This window comes from Crotalus tigris, unplaced genomic scaffold (assembly GCF_016545835.1).
Source record: "Crotalus tigris isolate CLP2741 ecotype Arizona unplaced genomic scaffold, ASM1654583v1 scf7180000018690.2240587, whole genome shotgun sequence".
Classification (NCBI taxonomy): Eukaryota; Metazoa; Chordata; class Lepidosauria; order Squamata; family Viperidae; genus Crotalus; species Crotalus tigris.
This window is the reverse complement of record NW_024097149.1, coordinates 349696-373153: the sequence shown is the minus strand read 5'-3', so window position 1 is coordinate 373153 and position 23458 is coordinate 349696. Positions and strand designations below refer to the sequence as shown.

The following is a 23458-nucleotide window of genomic DNA, read 5'->3' as shown; positions in this document are numbered from 1 at the left end:
TCTAAAACATTAAGCACATAAGCTTGAAATGTAATTTTTATTTGGTCCATTTAATTTTCCCCTTTATTTGGCAAGATTCGGCATTTTAATTCCTTAGCTTCTCTTTTGAAGGAAATTTGTGTCTTGCCAAATCAAGGCAGAGAGAGGTAATGGAAGGTCCCAAAAATTGATTGGTTGGTTTTTGTGAAATTAAGTAATTGTTGCCTGATCATTGTGTAACTGTATTTTATGTATCCTCAGGAACAGTTCATTGCCTTTTTATTAGCATACTAGATGTTTACAGAAAGTATTAGGTAACTGGAACTAGGGTATTTAATTCTGCAAAAAAGTTTTTTTACATCAGGAAGAGGTCTTCTGAGCAGAGTTTCTTGTTAAGGATATTCCCCTTTGCTTTAAAAAAATAAAAATAAAACAAAACCCCCAAAATCTTTTTGAGTACCTAAAAGAATCCTTATCTTGAATGCTTCTATTATTCCCTCAATTGATAATTATTATTTAGCTACTTTGAATGTTTTGGAAACCAGTGAACAGTAATTTGGGAAACACGTTGACCTGATATTTGAAAAATGAGGCTTGGCAGTACAGTTAGTCCTAAACAGAATCCATTATATATTAGTAAATTTTTCATGGTTAGGTAAGGATTGATATAACTGTTCTATTTGTTCTTCAAAATCATTGTGAACTAAATGAAGGAAAAGGAGATTAAGCCATTTTTTTTCCTGTTCTCTTTGTATCTGAAAATGTAACGCTTGTGCTGAAATATAATTTGAAGGATGTAAATTCATTTAGTTTAGTCCTTGTTTATGCTTTTATGTAGTCTAGTATATGATAATGGACATAAGTAATAAAAAGCCAAAAGAATTTTCATATGAGCTATCTTGAACACTTTAGAGAAGAAGGATATTTATACATTTATATAGAATTTAGCTTAGCAATATTTAGGGTCCAGTAAATAGGATTTTTTTTTTGTACACAAAAGTTTTAACCAGTGTTCAGGAGAAGAAATTTTATAGAAAAGGGGTCGAATCACAGATAGGTAGTGTATAAAGTGTATAAAGGCAGTCTTCTTAAATCCATTCAACTACGGTTCAGTTACGGTGACCTCATAAAAACCGATGACCCATTCTCGAAATTACAGCCGTTGCACTACTTCTGTGGTCACATGATCACAATTAAAGTACTTGGCAACTGGCTTGCTTTTATGAAGGTTGTAACATCTTGCAGTGACATGACTGTAATTTGTGATATCCCAGTTGGCTTCCAACAAGCAGTCAGTTTAGGAGCCTGATTCACTTAACTGTGATTCCCTTGACAACTGGTAAAAATGGTAGTAAAATTGGGTCTAGTTATGTGATGGCTTGTTTATGATTTGCACTGACTCAAGAGAGAAATACCAGTCCTAGTTCTGGTCGTAAGTCGAGAACTACCTGTATTTGCTTTGAATTCAAAATGTATAATATTCCCTGAGATCTTCCTATAGATCTACATTTTGGTTTAATTTGTATGCCAGTGAACATGATTACATTAAAAAATGCAATTTTTGCTGATTGGACACAGAAATTCAATTCAGAATCTTGCAAAAAATATGCAGATTGGAGTGTAATCAAGGACAAAATATCCAAGCTTCAAATATAAATTTGAAAAGGGGTCTAAATGTGAAAAGATTGACTTGAGAAGGCATATAGAAGTCAGAATGAATGGTTAAAATATTCATCCATTGTGAAAAATATCCTATTGTGCAATGCAAAGCAGGAAAACAACTGACTCCATGTTAGGAATCATCAAAGCAAGAACTGAAAGCTATATCCATTTCTGGTCACCGCACTTATACATTATGTAGAAATTAGTTAAATTTGGACATTATAGAGGGATATAGTATAGCATAATTAATCTTGTGAAAAATGTAAATCATATGTTGAAGCTAATTAGTGTAGATCTGATGCAATTGATCACAGCTGTTTATAAATTTGGCCATGTCATGTGGGGGAATTCACTAAGGAAAGCAGTTATGTTTAAAAGAGTTAGTGGTAAAAGGAAACCAGGCTGTCAAAGAATGCAGTAGCTGGACGTTATCCAAGTTAACACCAACCAAAGCATAGAACAACTCAATGAAACAGTGCAAGATTGGAAGATGTGGAGAGACCTGGTCCATAGAATTACCAAGATTTGGACATGACTAAATGGACATCATCATCATCATCATCATCTAGAAATTTACTGCCAGTAGATGTGAAGATGGTCACCAATTTTTAGAGGAGATTGGCAAATTTATGGAGGTTGGGGTATTAATGACTTTTAATTACAATAGCTGGTTCATATCTTTGAAATTGCAGGCACATACCCTAAATATATATTTTTAAGAGTCAACAAAAAGGATCATCACCATCTTTCTATGTATGCTTGGTTCTGGATTTATTTGGCCAGGTACTCTGTGTTACAAAATGCTGGATTCAATGTACTATTGGCATGAACCAGCAGACTCATTTGTTTCTTGATAACATTGGCTTGTAATATTGTTAAGTTGTGTATTTGATACTCCATATACCTGACATCCAATTGGATGCAGTTTTTTTGTGGTTGACCTTTTGTAATGCTAAATAAATATTTTAGATTTATAACATTAAAAATAGAGATCCTCATATAACCATGAACCCTCATTTATTTTTGATTAATCAAATAGAGATGTACAATTGAAAAGGTATCTGTTTAGGTTCTAATAAAATATTAGTCTAATAAACAGATATAATTAGTATATGATTTGAAGAGAATTCAGAGTGTTGGAATTGGTATGTTAGCTTAAACCTTTGGGAGGAAAAACAGTAGAAGAATATAAATTAGTAATATAGAAACAACATTTTTTCAAGATTTTTGGCCTCCTACTCTGAACTTCAGTTATCAATTTATAGCAGCCTCTGCTTTTTTGTGTGAGAGAGGCTTAGTTTATTTTCCAGCACAGGAGATGGAGAATCCACCAATGGGTTTTCTCTGCCTGCTTGCTCTTGAGACCAAGTTAGCCAAACTTGACACGCCCCCTGTTGCTAGGGGAACCCAGTCTTGACTTGGTCTCAAGCTCTTGCAGACGTGTCAGGTTTGGCTCTCAGGTTTCAGAGTAGATTTAGCAGGTTAGAGATCCATTGGTGAATTCTCCTTTCCTCACTCACTTTCCTCAAAATTCAGGTCAGTAAATTCAACTTGGAATTTCTCACAGCTGCTCCCCTGGAGCGCTGAACTCAGCGCTGCCTCAAATCTGATGATTTGAGGCTTGAGGGGTGGGGGTGTGGGATAGCTGCAGCCTCCCCATTCTCCTTCCCTAGGGCTCTGGGGAAATTCCCTCCCAACACCCTTCCCTCTTCAGGACCCTTGAGCAGCTTCCAGCCTTACCTTTGCGGTTAGCAAGTTGCTCTCCAAGGCGCCGGAGGCCGTTTTTTGATGGGAGAAAGTCGGCACCATTTTGGTTGCTGCCAAAGGCAACGAACCTCAAATTTTAAATGGAATGTTTTTTCCTGCTGATAGGAGGCGTCCATAGTCTTCCCCGCACAGCGCCTGGCGCTTCAGAGGTGATCCTTCAGATCATTTAAAACTTGCCCTTGAGGTCTCCGGAGGAGGCTGAAGGCCGAGGCTGCCATTTTGGTTGCTTCCGAAGGCAACAAAGTTTAAATGATGTCCCTTCTTCACTCCTGGTGGATTCCTCTCAGTTAAACTAGCTCCGTTCTTCACCCCTTTAGGGCAAGGGCTCCTGCCTCTTCGGCACAGCCCCAGACATCAAAAAAAATTTTTTTTCACGGAGTTTTGCTGCGGACGCCATTTTAGAGGCACCATGCGGTTCTCCCTTTAGGCCTCGCATTAGTTCTGTGCCTCCAGATACAGATCTCAAACGCTTACAAGGCCTTTTTTCCTTGATCTCTGGCTTCAATACCTACACTTTGGCAGTACTGCCTACCAGGCCCTCTGAGCCCATAACTGGGCATTCTGTTGCAACGTGCCTGACCACCTAAGGCTGCCGGGCGGAGCCTCACAGTAGGCCCCAACCGTGCCTTCGGCTCAATTGTTAACTGCCGTGGCCGTAGCCTCGGAGAGATTTGCTTCCCCAGTCAGGTGGTCAGGAGCAGTTCATTCCGTGCTCCAATTACTCTCCTCGCCAACTGCTTGCCTGCCAGAGCTCCCCCTCAGTTTCCCTGAGATAGCTTGAACCAGGATGGTGGAATCCATGGTACCTCAAACTGTGAGCACCGTCTCCGCATCCTCAAATCATGGCCAGCACAAATCCTCCAAACAGGAGGCAGCAGGCAAGCTCAAGAACAAGGCAAAGGCTTCCCTCAAAAAGCATTCAAATTGACGGAGAAGCAAGCCAGCTGTAGGCATCAGGCTCTGGAGAAGGAGTTCTCCAGAGCGCAGAGACAGGCAGGGCAGAAACGGATCAGTTGGTGGCCCCCGAATTCAACCTCCCTCTGGGCCCTTTGACCTCTGCTCAGGGCATGTGGTCCTTGGCAGAAGCCCCCAACACATCCTCCACTCATTCAGTGGCACTTCAGGACACAGCTACCAGCCCGCCGACATTTCCCTCACGTTCGGCTCCTGAGGTCACCTTCATCCCAACGGCTGCTAGACTCGGGGCCGGAACTTGGAGACATTTTCTCTGATGGCCGTCTTGAGGCCTTGCTTTCCAAGGTTGTGGATCGTGAACTAGTGGCACGGTCGTACCACCTGCTCGGACAGGAGGCCTCTACATCGGTGATCCTGCCCTACGTTCCCCCAGCAGGGATTCTTGTATATCAGGAGCCTATGTCTCCTGCCCGGTCCTCAATTAGCGGCTATTCATCCCCAGCGGGATGTGACCAGCCGGACTTTACTTTGTCAGAGAAGGAAGAGCTCCCCCCAGACCCTTCTCCATCTGGAGGCCTCTTCAACCGGGCCCTATTTCTTCCCTTACTGTGCAAGGCCACCATGACAGCCAACATTGGGTCTGATCAGTTCCCTAACCTACAAGGCACAGCTGATTCGGGCCCAAATCCGTTGTTCTTCGAAACTATGGCAGCCCAGCACCATGTCCTCTGCCCTTCTGTCTTAAGGAGGTTAAGAAACAATAATGGGTTTCCCCATTGTCCTTCCCCTCCATGGGGGAAACGGACAAAAGGATATTTAGTACCTCTACAGACCTAACTGATGCTCTGGAGGTGCCAAAGGTGGACGAAGCCTGGACCCCCCTGGTGTCCCAGACCGCAGTCTCCGGGGACATGGTGGAGGTCCTCAAGGCAGAGACAGAAAATGGGACTTAACTTTTTGCAAGACCCATCGGCCGCGTGGGCAATTAAAACGGCCACTTCCGCATCCTTCTTTGTCTGGACCACCCTCCTGTGGCTTTGTCAGCTCCAGGCCAGACTTCCTCTTGAGGACATTCGGACCCATCAGGACCTAAGCAAAATGGTTGCAGCGACGGAATATGCGGCGGACGCAACTCTATAGTTGGCCAACTTCGCTTCTAGGTCCTTGGCTTCCAATGTCACAGCCAGGAGGATGCTATGGCTTAAGCATTGGCAGGCCGACGCCAAGGCCAAATGGTGCCTCGCAACTGCCCCCTACCAGGGCAACCACCTCTTTGGGGAGGCCCTGAATCCGTACCTTGTGGAAAATAAGGACAAGCGGAAGGTCATGGCTCATTTTACCAAACGGTCCGACAAGCATGCCATTCCTTATCCTCGTAGGCAGTCCTTTTGGCCAGCATCAGGCTCAGCAGCCACTCAGTCCTCCCATCCTTTCACGCACAGACAAGACCGTTCATATGACAGGACAGGCTTTCGGCCCAGACAGCAGAATCAAAACAAACGGCCTTTTCGAGGGACAGGACGTCCCTTCAGGAGGTCCAAGTGACTCTCATGTCACCCTTCCCATAGGTGGCAGGCTAGACCACTTCTTCCATCGGTGGGAACTCACAACCACGGACATCTGGGTGTTACAGACTGTCCAATACGGTCTGTCCCTCTAGTTTCTGTCCAGTGCCCCGGGGCATTTCGTTGCCTGCCCTACATCTCGGGATTCAATCAAGCGGGGTCTTATGCAGGAGGCCATCCATCATCTTCTGGAGATAGAGGCCATAGAACTGGTACCGCAGGTCAAAAGGGAAGGGGATTCTACTCCATCCTCTTCATGGTTCCCAAAGCCTTGGGGGGATGGAGGGCAATTCTAGACCTCAAGGGTCTGAATTATTACATCACGTACAAAAAATTCAAGATGCAATCACTCCAGTCCATCCTGGGAGGCATCAGAAAGGGGGACTTCCTGGCGTCCATAGACCTCACGGAAGTGTATCTCCACATTCCCATCCTTCCAGATCACCGGCGGTTCCTCAGGTTCTGTTACATGGGCCATCACTTCCAGTAGAGGGCCTCCCATTCGGCCTCTCCTCGGCTCCCAGGATGTTCACCAAGATCCTGGCTGTGTTGGCCGCCCATCTACGGAAAGTACCGGTAGGCATCCAGTACTACCTGGATGACATCTTGATTCAAGCGTCCTTCTGGGCGGCCCAGTCGGATCTGGACCTAATGATTCAGGTCCTCCAACAGCATGGGTTCTCGGTGAACTTCCGGAAAAGCCAGACGGTTCCCTCATCCAGACTTCTGCACTTGGGAGCCATCATAGACACCACAAACTGTATGGTCTATCATTCCCAGGAGTGGTTGGATAGCATCAGGGACCTGGCTCGCCGAGTGTACAAGGACTGCACCATTCCACTGGTATTGCTCTCTCAACTACTAGGGAAAATGGTCTCCTGCATAGCCATAATTCCCTGGGCCAGACTCCACTTGTGGGACCTCCAGTGGTTCCTTCTACCGTTCCAGCGATTGAACGCCAGCGTGTCCAACTGGCAGGTGAGGCTCCCGGTTCAAACCCTGAGGTCTCTTCGCTGGTGGTTCTCAAAGGCGGTTACCAAGGGGTCACTTTTCAAGGAGCCCGACCGCCTCACGAGCACGACAGATGCCAGCCTGTTCGGTTGGGGAGCCCACCTACAGTCTCAGTTTGCGCAAGGCCGTTGGTCCCGCGCAGATTTGAGACACAACATCAACTGGCTAGAACTCAGGGCCATTCACTTAGCTCTTTGCCACTTCCACAATCTGATCAGAGGGCGTCACGTATTAGTCCTTAGGGACAACGTGGCGTCCAAGGCCCACGTGAACCGGCAGGGGGGCCCCAGCCCAGGTCCCTCATGTCCGAGGCCCAGTTGCTGGGATCCTGGGTAGAGTCCAACCTGTCTTCCCTCAGGGCCGAGCACATCTTGGGGGAAAAGAACCGGCAGGCGGACTTTCTGAGTCGCTCAACATTAGACCCCTCGGAATGGGGCCTACATCCAGATCTCTTCTCTGAGATAGCCCACAGGTTCGGCCAACCAGTCCTCGACCTATTCATGTAGTCGAGCAGTGCCCAACTTCCCAGGTACTTCTCCCGCTATTACACCCCAAGGATGGAGGGGACGGACACCCTATGGACTCCGTGGCCGGAGGGCCTACTTTACGACTCCCCCCCTGCTCATCCCGGCAACCATCCACAAACTGCTCCAGGAGCAAGTGGAAGTGATCCTCGTGGCCCCATACTGGCCGTGGAGGCCCTGGTTTGCCAACCTAATGAATCTCTCCCGCTCCTCCCCGTGGAAGATTCCCCCGCATCGCGTGTCCTTACACCAGGGGGTCCTCCAACATCTGGACCCTCAGTGGTTACAGCCGCCTGGCACTTGAGCACAGAATCATGACTTAGGGCAATCACCATGATTCAGACCTCTCGCAGGCCGGCGACCAATCGCATTTATGATTCCACCTGGAAAATTTTTTGCCATTGGTATGGGAGGCGGCAACTGGATGTTTACAAATTGACGATTCCTCAGATTTTAGACTACCTTGACTGGAAGAGGCCTGGCCCCTGTGACCATTCGTAGGCAGGTTGCTCACTGGTGCGAATTCAGTCCCTCTTGCTCACCATCCTAGGATACGCGCCTTCAAGGGCGCATGCAACACTAGGCCTCCCGTGGTACACAGGTATCCCTCTCGGGAGCTGCCTCGTGTGCTTTGCGCTCTCACAAAACCGCCCTTTGAGCCCATCATTACTATATTGTTATGGGTCTTATCTCACAAGGTCGTCTACCTGGTAGCTATCACATCAGCCAGACGTATTTCCGAGCTGACAACTCTCTCGATCAGGAGCGATCTTTGTATCTTCCACCGGGACTGGGTGGTCCTTCGATTGGATCCCACCTTCGTGCCCAAGGTCAACTCACTCTTCCATAGGGCAGAGGAAGTCACTTTGCCTAACTTTTGTCCCAATCCTTCCCATAACTTGGAGCGGCAGTGGCACACACTGGATGTCCGCAGGGCTCTGCGGCGTTACATTAAACGCATGGCGCCCTTTCGCAGGTCTGAAACCCTCTTTGTTCCTTCCGGCTTCCCTGGGATAGAAGGTGTCAGCTTCCACCATAGGCAGGTGGATTGGCTTGTATCGTGGAGGCATACCAGTCTTCTTCCCTGTCATCTGCAAGTCATATCACAGCCCACTCCACTCTTAGCACTGCGACCTCTGCGGTATGGACTACTTAGGCATCCATTGAGGAGATTTTCAGGGCTGAGACATGGTTTTCGCCTCCCCATTTGTATGGCATTATAGGATTGACCGCTTCGCTTCTGCGGATGCCTCCTTTGGTTGGAGGGTCCTCCAGCAGATGGCTTCCGGGGAGGTCGACCCGGCCTTATCTGTTTCCCACCCAGTGGGACAATGAGGCTTTGGTATGTCCCATTGGTGGATTCTCCATCTCCTGTGCTGGAGAAGTGGCGTTGTCTTACCTGAACGCCTTTTCTTAGCATGGAGATGGAGAATCCACACCCACCTTAGGCCGGAATTAGGGGTCTGAGAGCCACAACCTCACCTTATCATCAAAAACTTTCGCCCTCGTCAAGACTGGATTCCCCTAACAACAGGGGGCGTTTCAAGTTTGGCTAACTTGGTCTCAAGAGCAAGCAGGCAGAGAAAACTCATTGGTGGATTCTCCATCTCCGTGCTGAGAAAAGGCGTTCAGGTAAGACAACGCCCCTTTTTATTTCTTCCAGAAAATTCTTTTTATCACTTGTTGGTGACCTTACCTCTTTTGTCAGTGTTGGACATTATTCCTTTGTGAGAATAAGATGGGACTAAATACAAAGTATGAGTCCTTCCTGCTGTTTCATTTATTTTGTTATCTCAGTCATCTTTCAATGCTTTCTTTAAAGAACTATCTAAAAGCAGAAATTACTGCATATTCTATGGGGAAATGTATGCAGTATCTTCCATTATTTTTCATGGACTCATAGATAAATTTATTTAGAATTTCTGTGGGCTTCATCTCTCTGGCTAATGGCAGATTGCAACTCAAAAATTATCAGTGCCTAGAGTAAATAAACTCAGCTAAAATTTTATATGTTCTCTGTGGAATTGATGATCCAACACATCAATTTCAATCCTCTAATTGCACACCAGCTCACAATAAACTAAAGTTAAAAGCAGTTATGTTTAGCATGTTACATGAATATAGCTACTAACCCAAAACTTAATTAATTAAATATATTGTGTAAACCCAAATAAAACACTGTTGCCTGATCAACAATGGCCGGTATATTGAGCTACACAAACCTACAACATATTTTAGCATAGTGTACTAGTTCAATTTATTATTCACTGGGATTATGTTCAAATATCCAATGGTTATAGCAAATTATGAATAATGAAATCTTGAATCTATGGGGAATAGAGTAATTAGCTTCTGGAGTATTGTGACAAGTGACTAAAAAAATCGCCTTAAATAAAAGGAAAATATTCACCACCTCTGATTTCCTCTCATATTTTTTTAAAATTCAAAATAAATATAAAATAAACTGGGAAATTTTTTTTTGGGGGGGGGAAGGTAGATGTGTACATTTTGCATTAGTTGCTGGTGGGTCAGAACCACAAGCCAACTCCTATGGGCTAGCCCAGTAATTTAACATAGATAACATGTTCTGGGATATATTAATCACATATATGCGAAACCATAAACAATTTGTATTGTGCAAATATAGGTTGTGTGGCTAGTTCATATTTTATGTATTGTAGAGAATCCAGGTAATTCTAATAATTAAAGCAAATATGGATTATTCAGTCCTGGGGAGCATATCATGAATACAGCTCTCTTGTATGACTGGATTTTTGTTTTATTTATATATTTGGGTTACTTAAGTGTGAATAATAAAGAAGGAGGGTCATCAGTGAACAGGCACTGAAGGAATTTGGGTTGTGTGTAAAAGTGGCCAGTAGAAAAGACGTTCATTGACATGTTTGCCCAAATACAGAAAATAAAGAAGGCTTGAATTGTAAAACAAATATTGGGAAAAGGGAGAAGACCAAGAAAATTGTTTTCAAAGGCAAGTGAGAAGTTTAAAGAAAAAGAGGCAATTTGTGAAGTGGTGCGTAGATTTAGAGGTTTGCAAAAATAGAAAATTGTGTAGTAAATGGTGCTGGTATAAAATATGGAAGATACAACTATAATTTATTTTCTTACCTTAGGCAAGGGGTAGGCAACCGTGATCTTTTATGACTCGTGGATTTCAACTCCCAGAATTCCTGAGCCAGTCCACGAGTCATAACAGAGCCAAGATTGCCTACCCCTGCCTTACGTCATGCCTTTAATTTCTTAGATGTACTATTTTCTCCTCTAGAACACACAACATAGCATTTCTACTATGAAAATGAATAACATGAGCATGTGTACAGGCAATCGTTGACTTACAACTACAATAAAGCCTGAAGTTTCCATTGCTATCCAAGACAGGGGAGTTGTGCCACATTTTACAATCTTTTTTTGCCACAATTGTTAAGTGAATCATGCATTTGTTAAGTGAATCTAGCTTCCCTCATTGACTTTGCTTGTTAGAAGCCAGGTGGGGAAAGCTGCATCTGTCATAAATTCATGCCCAGATTCTGATCATTTGACCATGGTTGTGCTGGAACGGTCATAAGTGTGAAAACTGGCTGTGCATCACTTTTTTCAGTGCCATTGTAACTTCAAATGGTCACTAAACAAATGGTTGTAAGGCGAGGACTATCTATATTTACTATTAGCCTTGGAAGTGTGCGCTATAAAACATGGACAGGACACAGTTGATAATCTGATACTCTATGATTGTCTTTCTTAGTGCTTTACCTCAAAGTTCTGAGAAAAGTAATGGAACATTACTCCTTGATATTTCACTTCTATTCCTTTTTCTTGACTTCCAGTTTGTGTATAGGGCTACTGTTTACATCCTGCAATAATCCAGATGAACATTAGGCATTTCTGTATTTTCTGCCCTCTAGTAGTCTGGAATGTTGCAGTCCGGATATAGTACCTTAAGTTCTTATTTAGTATAAGTACTAAATATTTAGTACTTAAAGCACTGCTATGTTTTGAGCATTGACTGTTGAACTGTTTCATAAGAGATGCTTCTAAAAATCCAAGTACAAATGTAATATACGTTCATTGAACCCTTTGGGAGATTGATGATTTGAGTTTGTCAAAGGTGTTCGTATGTTTAGACTGTTCTGATAGAAGGCAGTTTGTATTGATTATAGAGTCAAAGTATTTTTATTTGTGAGCAAAATTCTCACATTGTCCAAATTGGGGCTGATCATTTTCTGTAACATAGTTAGATTTCTTGAGTGAATCTAAATTACTATCATCTCAAGCAATCCTTTAGTAGTACTCCCAAATATGCTGAACAAGCTTCTTGGATGAGAAGCGAAACGTCTTCAAAGAAAAACAAGAAAGTCCAGTTGCCTCGTGAAAAAGCATCTTTGGGATTCCTATAACTGGATGACTGAGAATCTCCATAGACCTTTAGTAGTACTGTTGGGTTGGCCTGGATAATATCAGTTTAATATCTCCCTCCCACTTTGTAACAGCTAAAGCTTCCTTGTTTTGTGCAAAGTATCCAACACTAATTATAGTGGCATTATAAATTTCACAACATCCTGTTGCTAATTATAATTTATTGTTGGAAGATCTAAGGGTTGGAACCATGTAATGAAATTGGAGATAAATTTTAGAGATAGTTTATGAGGATTAAATAGAAGCATCTTTCCAGGAAATAGTTTTATTAAACATTATTTATACTAAAAACATTCTTCTGACTCATGTATCTTGTATAAGACAGCAAGGGAAGAAACTACTCTTAGCAGAATGGGATGTGAGTAGTTGGAACAAAATGGGGAATGATTAAGTGCTGAAATTGGTAAGCAGAACCACAGTAATTTCTATGGACATGGGATATCTGTACAATGCTAATTAGAGGAAAAAATGAAAATGTACACCCATTCCCCCAAAAGAAAAAAAAATCTGCTTTGTTCCAAGGACAAGTATTAATGGATTTTGCAAATGCTTGTAGAATCTAGAGAATAGAAGTTGTTTGTGTATAAACAACTTTAGAAAAGTAGGTTTGTGCAGGTACTGTTGAAGCCCAGGAAAAGGTATGGTTTCTTTAAGGATCTCTATGAGGTACAGTAGATGCGGCAATGCCAGATTCAAAGCCCCTTTATCACTTTGGGTCCAATATATAGTCTATATTTAGGCATATAATGTCAGAAGCAAAAAACGTTAGAACTGACCAAAGTTACATTTTGCTGCAATTTATTAGTAGAATACATGAACAGTATGCAGTGTTCCAGTCTGAATACCTGCCCTCTTCAGAAAGAATTGGGAAGGATTTTGTGTGAAAAGCTGGAAATACATCAGTGTTGAAAGTACTAAATTTAATAGTAAGAATATGCAAGACCTTCAGGTTTGTGTGGAGTTCAAATGTTGCACTTATCTTTCATTCCTTAAATTAGCCTTGCAATCCTGGGAAACGGTGAGCTTAGTTTAGAAATTTGCACACTTGCATATTCCAAAACACCTTTGCATCTAAAGCACATGTGAATAGCCCAGTGAATTAGATCAATAATATGATTATATATAATGCATCTTTCTTAGTTTATGCAGCTGACTCCAAATAAATCATCATGACTTCTTGAGATCCTAAGTCAAAATTTACCTTAGCTTTTTTTTTAAACTGAATAAGCCAGCCTTTGTACCTTGAACTTTACACATCCAAAGTATGTGTTTCCTCTTCTAAAGCGAGTTGTGACATTTCTCTGTTGATATGTGTGTTTGTGGGGGGGGGGGAACATTGGTGTAATGTGGCTGCTTCTTGTGACTTTATATTTCGCTCTATGAGTTATCAAAACAGGGCTTGTTGGAAAATAGCACCTTTTTATTTTGAAAATGTGATAGACATTTACAGTACCCAGTGCTTGGTAACTGCAGTGTGTGATCTTTGATGAATTTTTATTCTAGGGTAAATCTTTCCAGGAAGTTGTGCTTGGAAAAGAATACCCCACTACTCTGTGGCTTGACATTTTGAATTTAATCTGTTATTTCTCCCCTCCCCTTCCATTTTGCAGCTGAGTGAACATGGCTGTAAAAGATGCTTAACGGAAGTTGCAGTTTTGTAGTCCCTTTTAAAGCAAAAATGGTTTTACTTTCCTATCTATATGGAAAGAAGAATGAAGAACAAGAATGTTCAAAAGATCTGCTGGCCACTTTGTGGTGATATAGAGGAGGGGGACATTATGGTTAGTTTTAGAGTTAGTTGTACAAGTATTACATGTAATGTAGACATGCTGGAAAAAGGGGTGGCAGTAGAAATCTGACTGGCAAGGGTATAATGGTTCCCCTGTCTCTCACTTTTAATGCCTTATTCAAGAGCTCTATTTCAGTTATCTTGAACTTTATTATTCAAATTATCCTGGGGTTTCTGAAGTTCTGTGGCAGGCCTTTTAAACTACATTAAACAGATAGAGACTTGCATTTGACATTTTCATGCTAACGCTGATTTTAAACACCCATTTTGTATTTTTCTTCAAGGAATCTAAATGGGTGTTGGGAGTAGTTTTGAGAAGCTGCAGTATTTTCATCTCTTCATAACCCTCTTACTCTGAATAGGCTTGACAGAGTCTGACTCAAGATAAGATGCTATGCCAGAAATGGCTAAATGCAATGTGTGCACTCAGCTGTTGTGATTTGTAGACCATGGGTTCAGTGTGTTGTGAAAATTCAGAAAAATATACCTTATCAATAAATAATATGTAAGTAATCTGAACCAGGCCAGGAGGTGAATAATCAAGTTAATCTTCTCTCAAGTATAAAGTTGGATGCCTATCTCTTCCAAAGATAACTACTGTTAACTATTTCAGCACACTCGATATCTTAAATCAGACATGTCAAACACAAGGCTCGGGGGCTGGATGCAGCCCGCGAAGTGGTTTCATGTGGTCTGCAAAGCCATCCTGGAAACAGTGAGGGAACGGCCCCCGCTGTTTTGGCCGTGGCCCAGGCTGGGAGCCAATGTACAATTTTGTGGTGGCCATCTTGGCACTTGCCCCGGTGGACCATGCCTTGGCGCTTGCCCCGGTCCCACCCCCTTCTGCCAGAGACCCTCATATCTGTCCCACTCCTGCCCAGGCCCCCACAGGCACCCTTGATGCGAATGATGTAGAACTGGCCATGCCCACCCAGTAGATCACACCGACTCCAACCATGCCCACCCAATAGGCTGCACTCACTCTGGCCACACTCCCCCAGGGCAACCACAATGCTGATGCGGCCCTCAGTGAAATTGAGTTTGATACCTCTGTCTTAAATGGTATAATCATAGTGTATTATAACTTTTCATATTTTCATGTGAACCTTTGGCGGATATTGATTAGAGACCAAGTGCCCAAACTGCAACCCAAAACCCACGTATGTATTGTCGGGTGCCAGGTGGGCATGGCCCATTGGGTGGGCGTGGCTGTGGTGGTATTGGCAGACTGGGTGGGACTAAAAAGTTCAAATCAATTCCAATTTTGCGAGATCTTTTTTTTTTTTCCTGCGAGAAGTTGAAATAGATTGATTGAACCTTTTTTTTTTTTTGCACAGGGCGGTGGAGGCCTAAAGCAAAAAGGTTTTATAAAATCCAGCTGAAGGCTTAGGACTGGGGTGACGGCGCGCATGCCTACAGAGAGGGTCTGCATGCCACAGGTTCGCCACCCTGGCCCTAGTGTACAGTTCCTCTGCATTTTCACCTGTCATTAGCACAACCAAATTACTGGTTTTTCTTCCTCCAGTTTTAAAACTTCACAAAAATTCAAATCCAGCTTCCTTTATGGGTATATTGTGTATATAGGTTGAATGAGTAAGGGAAAGTACAGTTAGTCCTCGAACCATGACCACAGTTGAGCCCAATGTTTCCATTACTAAGCAAGACAGTTGTTAAGTGAGTTTTGCCCCATTTTACGACCTTTCTTGCCATAGTTGTTAAATGAATCATTGCAGTTATTAATTTAGTAACATGGTTGTTAAGTGAATTTGGATTCCCTATTGCTTTTACTTGTCAAAAGGTCGAAAAGGTGATCACGTAACCCCAGGAGAGTGCAACTGTCACCAGTTGTCAAGTTCTAAATTTTGATAATCTAACCACGGGGATGCTGTAACGGTCGTAAGTATGAAAAATGGTCATAAGTTGTTTCTTTACGTGCTGTTGAAACTTCAGATAGTAATTAATCGAATGGATGTAAGAAGTCAAGGACTACCTCTATAAAGTTTTGTGACTCTCCTTTGCAAAACTGGAGTGTTTTTCTTCATGGTGTGTTTAGATTGTGGCTTCCTGGTTTATCTTTTTGATTTGAGGACATGATATTCTCTGGGGTTCTCATTCTTCTAAGCACCTTCTAGTACAGTGGTTCTCAACCTGTGGGTCAGGACCCCATTTGGGGTCGAACGACCATTTCACGGGGGTCGCCAAACAAGTCTTTTCTTTGGCCATGCCCCTGGCACCCAGTGATGTATAAGTGGTTGGGGTTCACCACAACATGGGGAACTGTATTATGGGGTCGCGGCATTAGAAAGGTTGAGAATCACTGTTCTAGTAGCTTGACATGATTGACACAATTGGAAGTCTTTCTGTTGTTATTGTTTGGCTTTCTGATTTATTTCCAGCATAGTAACTAGGTTGTGATGCTATGTTGGCTTACTTAAATGTCTTACAGACTGTCATATTTGGGAGCCAAAAACAAAACACAGTACAACAACATCAGTCTTATTTGAGATAAGCGGTGATCTTTCTCTCTTATAAAGTGTGCAGAAAATTAATTTCAGCATGTCAGCAGGCCTTCATAATGCTTCGCCTTAAGAGTTGGATGTCTTGACTTTTATTTTCCGTGAAAGTAAATTTGCATGTAAAGGGATTACCCTAGATCAAGAGAAATTGATTGATTTTTTTCAAAACAATAAAAAACTGCTGGCTTAAATAATTTATGATTTTTATCCACCCAGATGGGTCATGTAAAACTTTAGACCAGTGGTTCTCAACCTGTGGGTCGGGACCCCATTTGGGGTTGAATGACCATTTCACGGGGGTCGCCAAACAAGGCTGTCCGCCATTTTTTTCCCCCTTTTCTTTGGCCATGCCCCTGGCACTGAGTGATATATAAGTGGTTGGGGGTCACCACAACATGGGGAACTGTATTATGGGGTCGCAGCATTAGAAAGGTTGAGAACCACTGCTTTAGACAATGGTTGCAGGGCAAATTGATTTTAAATCAAGGCACATTTTCTCTTAATTTGTATATTTTCTGAACAAGAGTGCATGCTAATTGATGCTCTAGCTATTATGAAGTGTGCATTAGCAATTAAATAGTGATTATTCTCCCTTAGGAGCATATTCTAAAATGTCTGACTGACAGGTATAAAATGTCCAAAAGTTGTGAAGCCATTGAAAAATGACATTTTCCTCCAAACGGTAGGGATACGTTTCAGATAAAGTTGAAATATATGCAGTATTAGCTGTGCTACTGTAATGTAACTGATATATTCATGTTGCTTCACTGCTTCTCATTAAGTTTCTGAACCCAGTTTAAAGTGCTGGTTTTGACTAATAAAACCCCATGTAACTTGGCTTTATGGAACATCAGGGATTATCTTCTCTAAGTGGAATTTGCTTGAGCTGTGGTACATGTTTGGGCTGAAAGCTTAGGATTCTGTCCCTGTGTTGTTGGATCATCTTTTTTGTGGTCCCCAACCTTTATGGCTTGGCAGATTGGCTGTGGGGATGGTTATGTGTGAGTGGCAGGCGCATGAGTGAGCATGTGCAAACGGAGCTTTGCGCCAGCGTGAGTGCCCATCGCTCACTCAAATGAAGCTGCATGTGTACATACTTGCCCGCTGCTTGTCGTGGGCTGTGGCCCAAGGGTTGCTGTATCTTGTGCTTTTTCTGCAGGTATATTGCAAGATTGCAAAGACTGTATTATTTAATTGGGCATTTGCAGAAGATTTCTGTATGTTTAATGAGGAGTTATAAATGGGTCGCCATATTATTGTTGTTTACTACAAAGATTTAAAGTGAATTAACTTCTGTTTTTTTTAATTTCATTATAAAGTGCCTGGAGCTGGGAGTGTATATAAGGATTAATAAATAAAATATGTACATTGCCCTGTTGACAATTTTGTGAAATGTATAGAGCAATTCTGCTTATATTTATGGACAATCAGATCTGTTATAGAGTAGCTTACACCCAGATAAGCATGTGACACATACATAACACACACAAATAAACATTTTACAAATAACTCCTGTTGAGTATCTTTATATAAGATTCTAGCATTGGAGCAGAGTTTTATTCCATGAGATGCAGGATATGGTGGACATGTTGGTGAATGTCAAGTTCTTCATCAGAGGTTCCCAGGCAATTGAAACTGATGCCAGCAATTTATGATGGGAATTGGGTTTTGTGACCAGAAGTAGTGAGCAAAAGTAGTACAGGTAGTCCTCATCCTATGATTGTAATAGAACCTGCCCATTGCAGTTATAACTGTTGTAAAGCGGGATACCTGCATAACTGATCCAATTTTATGACCATTTTTGTAGCAGTTGTAAAATGAACCCATTGTTTGCTATGGGCTGTTTCTGCTAAAAACTGGAAGTTATTGCCGGTTTTCAGCAAAAATGTGACAAAATGCTAAGTGGCTGGACGTAAGTTAAGAACTATTGGCATGAAAATTATTTTCCCCCATTTCTTTCTCCATGCTGTGTTGGTGGAGAGAATTCATGTTTCTTACATACTGAAAAGTCCAATGAAACAGCTCTCATAGAAAGGACTGAGATGGAAGTTAGATCCTCTGTTGCCCACATCTTAGTCCCCTACAAGATTATTCCTTTATTAGAGCAAACAAAAACGCGATTAGCAACTATGTAAGTGGGATTAAAAGTTATCTGAAGTTAGTAGGTATCATGAATATCTAGGGCAGTGGTTCTTAACCTGGGCGATATTGCCCCCCAGGGGGCGATTTCATTTTTCAGGGGGGCAATGGAACGAAAAGGGGCGACGCGGGGGCGAAGGAACGAAAAGGGGGTGATATGGGGGCGATGGAGCGAGAAGTTTTGGAGACATTTTTGAGACTTTTTCATACAGTGAATCGCTGTGTATCTGTCGTACAAAAACATCAGATCGCTCGCTATTAGTGGATTGAATTGTGTTTTTAAAGGTTCCTCCAGCTAGCTTCAGTACAGAACGCCGTACATGTGTGAATACGCATCGCTTATCTTCATGCGCGTTGCGCAGCAGCCTCTACCCATACAGTGGCATGCCATTGGCCAGAATATGGGAAAAAGACTGGAAATAAATTATTTGCATCGATATGTCCTGATGACAATTTTAAAGAAAACAAAGAAAGTGTTTGCATAAATGGAAGAATTATTTCCTATGTTGTGATTGAGAGGTTATGTTGGGGGAGGGGGGGCGATGACAACTTCTTCATTGGCTCAAGGGGGCGATTCATTCAAAAAGGTTAAGAACCACTGATCTAGGGTACCTGGGTTTTGAAGACAAGTGCAAATTCTTGGTCAGTTTCTCCCACAGTTGATAACTCCAGGTGTGAAAGAACTTCATTATTGGAAATTGTAATCTGTATATGTCTGGCCTGAAGTAGCATTATTTGAAATAAGAGTTATTTAATTCGGTAGATAATGTTTTATTGAATTGTTCATACTACACGCTTGGAATAAAATCCATTCTTAAAAACACCTCATTTTTCCAAACAAAAAATACTGTAAAGTAAAGAGCTCTTTCTTAAACGATTTGCAAAATTTCCATGTTTGATATTTGGAAACGTTAAATACTCATGAGGGAAACGGTATATAATTCCTTCCATCCTTGTTATCTTTAATCAGGTTATGCAGTCTATCCAAACAATTGTTGTTACTGGGCAGGTAAGTGTTTCTTCATTATATGAAAAATATACTTTTATATGCCATAAACCCAAATATTCATAACTTCCTAATAGAGAATTGTACTTTATTTTTGAAACTCCTTTCTGATCTCCTATCGTCTTGTACAGGAAAGCAATTATTAATTCTGTAGCTTACTTTGAAAGTTTTTCCTTATGTTTTAAGAGAAACTGTAGATATCATTCCTACATGTAGCTCATTGTTTCTGTTTCCTCTAATTATTTCATTCTTTTCCTTTTTTCTGGGATTTAAACTGTGTTGCTTGATTGAAAGTTTCCCAGTTTATATATAACAGTTGTAAATGTGCAGTTGACTATATATATATTGGAATCATCGCTGAATTAATCTATGTAATTTGTAAATAAATAGATTTATTTATAGCAGATAGAAATTATTTTTTCTTATAGGTGACATGATTTAGGGGGGTTTGTCCCACTGTTGAGCACTATTTAACAGGCCTTTTGGAGATGGGTTAGATTTAATCCTGTTTTAAGTAATTAAATCCAAATGAAAGTTGCTTCATTCTTAAAGTGATTTCTTATTCTAAATTAAATAGAAAACATGGCAAGTGGACATGATGGATTAAGAAATTCCAATACGAAAAAGAGTCTATTTTCTGAGAAATACCAGACTTAAACAAAACATTTAATTAATTAAAGAGCCTCTTTAAGAGCAAGCAAGTATGCATTCCATGTTGTAGATTGAACTGTTGTTGAAAATAGTTTCAGTTTTATTTTGGTATTTTGCAGGAGATTATGTTTCTATGCCTAAGTGATCTACAGATATATGATGTACAAGGCTACATAAAATTCAGGTGAATTCCAATATTGGGATTTTTGTTGCAAAGGAATATAATATTTCTAATGACCATTAAATTGGAGAAAATGACATCTATGGTGATTATTATGCAAATAATACAAATTTTATAAAAACAATAGGAATTTGTTGACTCCATTAAAATCCAGTACGTTAATATTTCACTGTCCAGCAAATAAACATGATTTTATTCTTTTCATTTTGACCCTTGGAATCAGAATCTAATTTAATTTAAAGATCAGCGTGTGTAGCAATTTGTATTTGCATATGTTTCTTTGATTTTGAGCTACCTACTCAGTTGAGTTAGTTTTTCACATTATTTGAATAAGTTTAATAATGCTGGAAGAGCAGGTTGGAATGTTTAAAGAGGACTAATGCACACCAGTATGTGTATCTTTCCTTTTCAAAGAAAAATGTGAAATTAATGGCTCTATTGCATGACAGTCTTAACTGTGTGTGGAGTGAAAAATCTAAACTCAATAAGCCATGAAGTTTAACCTCAAAAATCCTGGATTTAAGATACCATAACCCAGTGAAAACATGGGGTGGTTATCCTGTTGTACCTATTCAGTTTCCTGTGAAAAAAAGATGAGGCCACAAGGCAGTTATAAAAATCAAGAATTTCAGAATTCACTTGCACACTTCTAGTAGGCCCAAGTTTCCTTCTCAAAATACTTGCCTGTAGGGTCTGGTCTGGTCAACCAGCCTTCACAAATATTTCTCTGTCATTGGTCATTCAAATGAGAACAAATGTTAGCAGCACCAAAGTTATACCATAGTTCTGAAAACATTTGCATATGGGTTCAAACCTCACAGGAGTTCAAATAGTGCTATGTAGTGCAGTGTTTAGGGCAGGGGTAGGCAACCTTGGCTCTTTTATGACTCGTGGACTTCAACTCCCAGGATTCCTGAGCCAGCCATGCTGGCTCAGGAATTCAGGGAGTTGAGGTCCACGAGTCATAAAAGAGCCAAGGTTGTCTATCCCTGGTTTAGGGTTTCCAATGTTGGCAACTTTAAGATAAAAGAACTTGCAATAGAGGCAAATATCTGTAGCTCGGGTGTAGGATGAGGGTGATGGCTTGTTCTCCAAGCTTGTGGGTTGGTTTCTCAATGTTTTGTTACCAGGCTAGGTAACATCTTGAGCGGAATTTGGGGGATGTCAGTGTCAGTGTTCTGTTTATAAAGGCTTCAGATGTGGGTGTGTCAAGGGAGGGTCTGTGATGGATCTTGTGATGGGCCGAGGTGTGAGTCATCAGTGAGTCTTGTGATGGGTCTTGTGATGGGGAAGTTACCTCAGGTTACGGCCAATGGGAGGTGAACTGCTGGTGGGGGGGGAACTCCCAGAATTCCCCAGCCAACATAGTTGGAGAAATCCTGGCTTGGATATTTTGAAAGAGAAGGGAGGGAGGGAGGGAGGGAGGGAGGAGGAGGGAGGGAGGGAGGGAGGGAGGGAGAGAGAGAGAGAGAGAGAGAGAGAGAGAGAGAGAGAGAGAGAGAGATTGATTGATTGATTGATTAAAAGCTGTTGGAGAGGTTTTTTTTAATGAATTGGAGACTTGAAACACCCTCCCCTTTTTTAAAATGTCCATTACCTTTCCATGCTGCTGCTTTCTTACTGACTAATGGGGAAAGGGAACCTGATGTCTACCATTGTGCTGTAGAACCCACAGTGACATTGTCTGTACCATGATATCATTGCAGATTATGGGAATTGCGTTCTTATGTCCTCATCTTACATGTGTGTCATTGTTGTTTTAGTGTCACTCCTTCCCTGTTCATGGTAAAGTCCTTAGCCCTCTCGGGGATAATGAACATCTTTGGAAGGAGGCTGGCAGGGATTCTGTGTTCTCCAGCATGAGGATGGAGAATCCACGAATTGGGCAGGAAGACTGTCTTCCTGCCCAATTAGACTAAGTCTGAAAAAGTAGCCACGCCTCCTGCTGGGTCATGTGCTTCCCAGACACAACTTAGTCTTCAGCCCAGCAGGACATGATTGTGCTTGGCTCCCTTTTCAGACTTCAGAGCAGGTTGTATCTCTCTTTTTTCTCCCTTCGTGGATTCTCCTCCTTCAGTATCTACTGGAGGGGCTCAACAAGGGTTTGGCACCCAATACCATCTGCAGGCAGGTGGCAGCCTTATCCATGGTAGTTGTGACAATTCAATTACCATTGGCTCAGCACCTGATGGTGCGGTCCTTTATCAAGGGCGCAAATAACACCATGCTACCCATGGTTCATTGTTATTCCTTTTGGGAACTCCCGCAGGTCTTACAAGCCCTAATCTCACCACCGTTTGAGCCCATCAAGACATCTTCACTGAGGTTCTTAACCATGAAGATAGGATTTCTTATAGCCACCACGTTGGCTAGACGCATATCGGAACTAGCCGCTCTATTAGAGAGGACCTATGTGTTTTCCACAATGACAGGGTAGATCCATCCTTCATACCAAAGGTAAATTCTCTGTTCCAGAGATCACAAGAGGTGATTCTCCCAAATTTTTGTCCTTGCCCTTCACACACTTTGGAGCGCCAATGGCACACCTTAGACGTGCGAAGGACGTTACACCATTACCTCAAGTGGACTTCTGCCTTTTGCAAGTCGGAAGCGCTCTTTATTTCCTTCTAAACTTCTTCCATAGGACAGAAGGTCTCTTCAACTATAGACAGGTGGATCAAAGCATGCATTGCTAGAGCGTACCAATCACATTCCCTGTCAGTTCCAAGTCATATCACCACTCATTTTACCCGCAGCGCTGCAACATCAGCAGCGTGGGCATCTCAGGCATCCATTGGGGATATTTGCAAGGTGGCAATCTGGTCCTCGCCTTCCCCATTCGTGAGGCATTACAAGCTGGACAAATTTGCCTCAGCGGAAGCCTCATTCAGCCGGAGGGTGCTCCAGCAGTTGGTACCACCAAGTGGGACACAGGCACAGGCCAGTTCCCTCCCATAGGGACAGGATAGCTTTGGTATGTCCCATTCGTGGATTTTCCATCCTCATGCTGGAGAAGGGGCGTTGTCTTACCTGAACGCCTTTTCTCAGCATGATGATGGAGAATCCACACCCACTCCTTTAGGTCCGCCAGGGCCTGTGTTAGGAGCAGGGGAGCCAACACATCGGACTATCATCAATAGCTTCACCTTCGTCGTGTCTGGGAAGCACATGACCCAGCAGGAGGCGTGGCTACTTTTTCAGATTTAGTCTAATTGGGCAGGAAGATGGTCTTAACCCATTCGTTGATTCTCCATCATCATGCTGAGAAAAGGAGTTCAGGTAAAATAACTCCCCTTCCATAAATGGCAACCTTTGATGCATT

The 23458-nt window shown here is 42.3% G+C and overlaps 1 protein-coding gene across 10 annotated transcripts in view; it reads left to right on the top strand.

Annotated features, from left to right (window-relative positions):
• TBL1XR1 (TBL1X receptor 1) overlaps positions 1–23458 on the top strand; it is a 242253-nt gene that overhangs the window by 9832 nt on the left and 208963 nt on the right. For 4 of the 10 annotated variants that reach the window (XM_039355409.1, XM_039355408.1, XM_039355411.1 and 1 more), the window contains exon 2: positions 19269–19307. The exons of the other annotated variants lie outside the window; for them this stretch is intronic. The gene's annotated coding sequence lies outside the window, so the exon portion shown is untranslated. The remainder of the gene's footprint in view (positions 1–19268; positions 19308–23458) is intronic. 10 annotated transcript variants of the gene reach the window in all.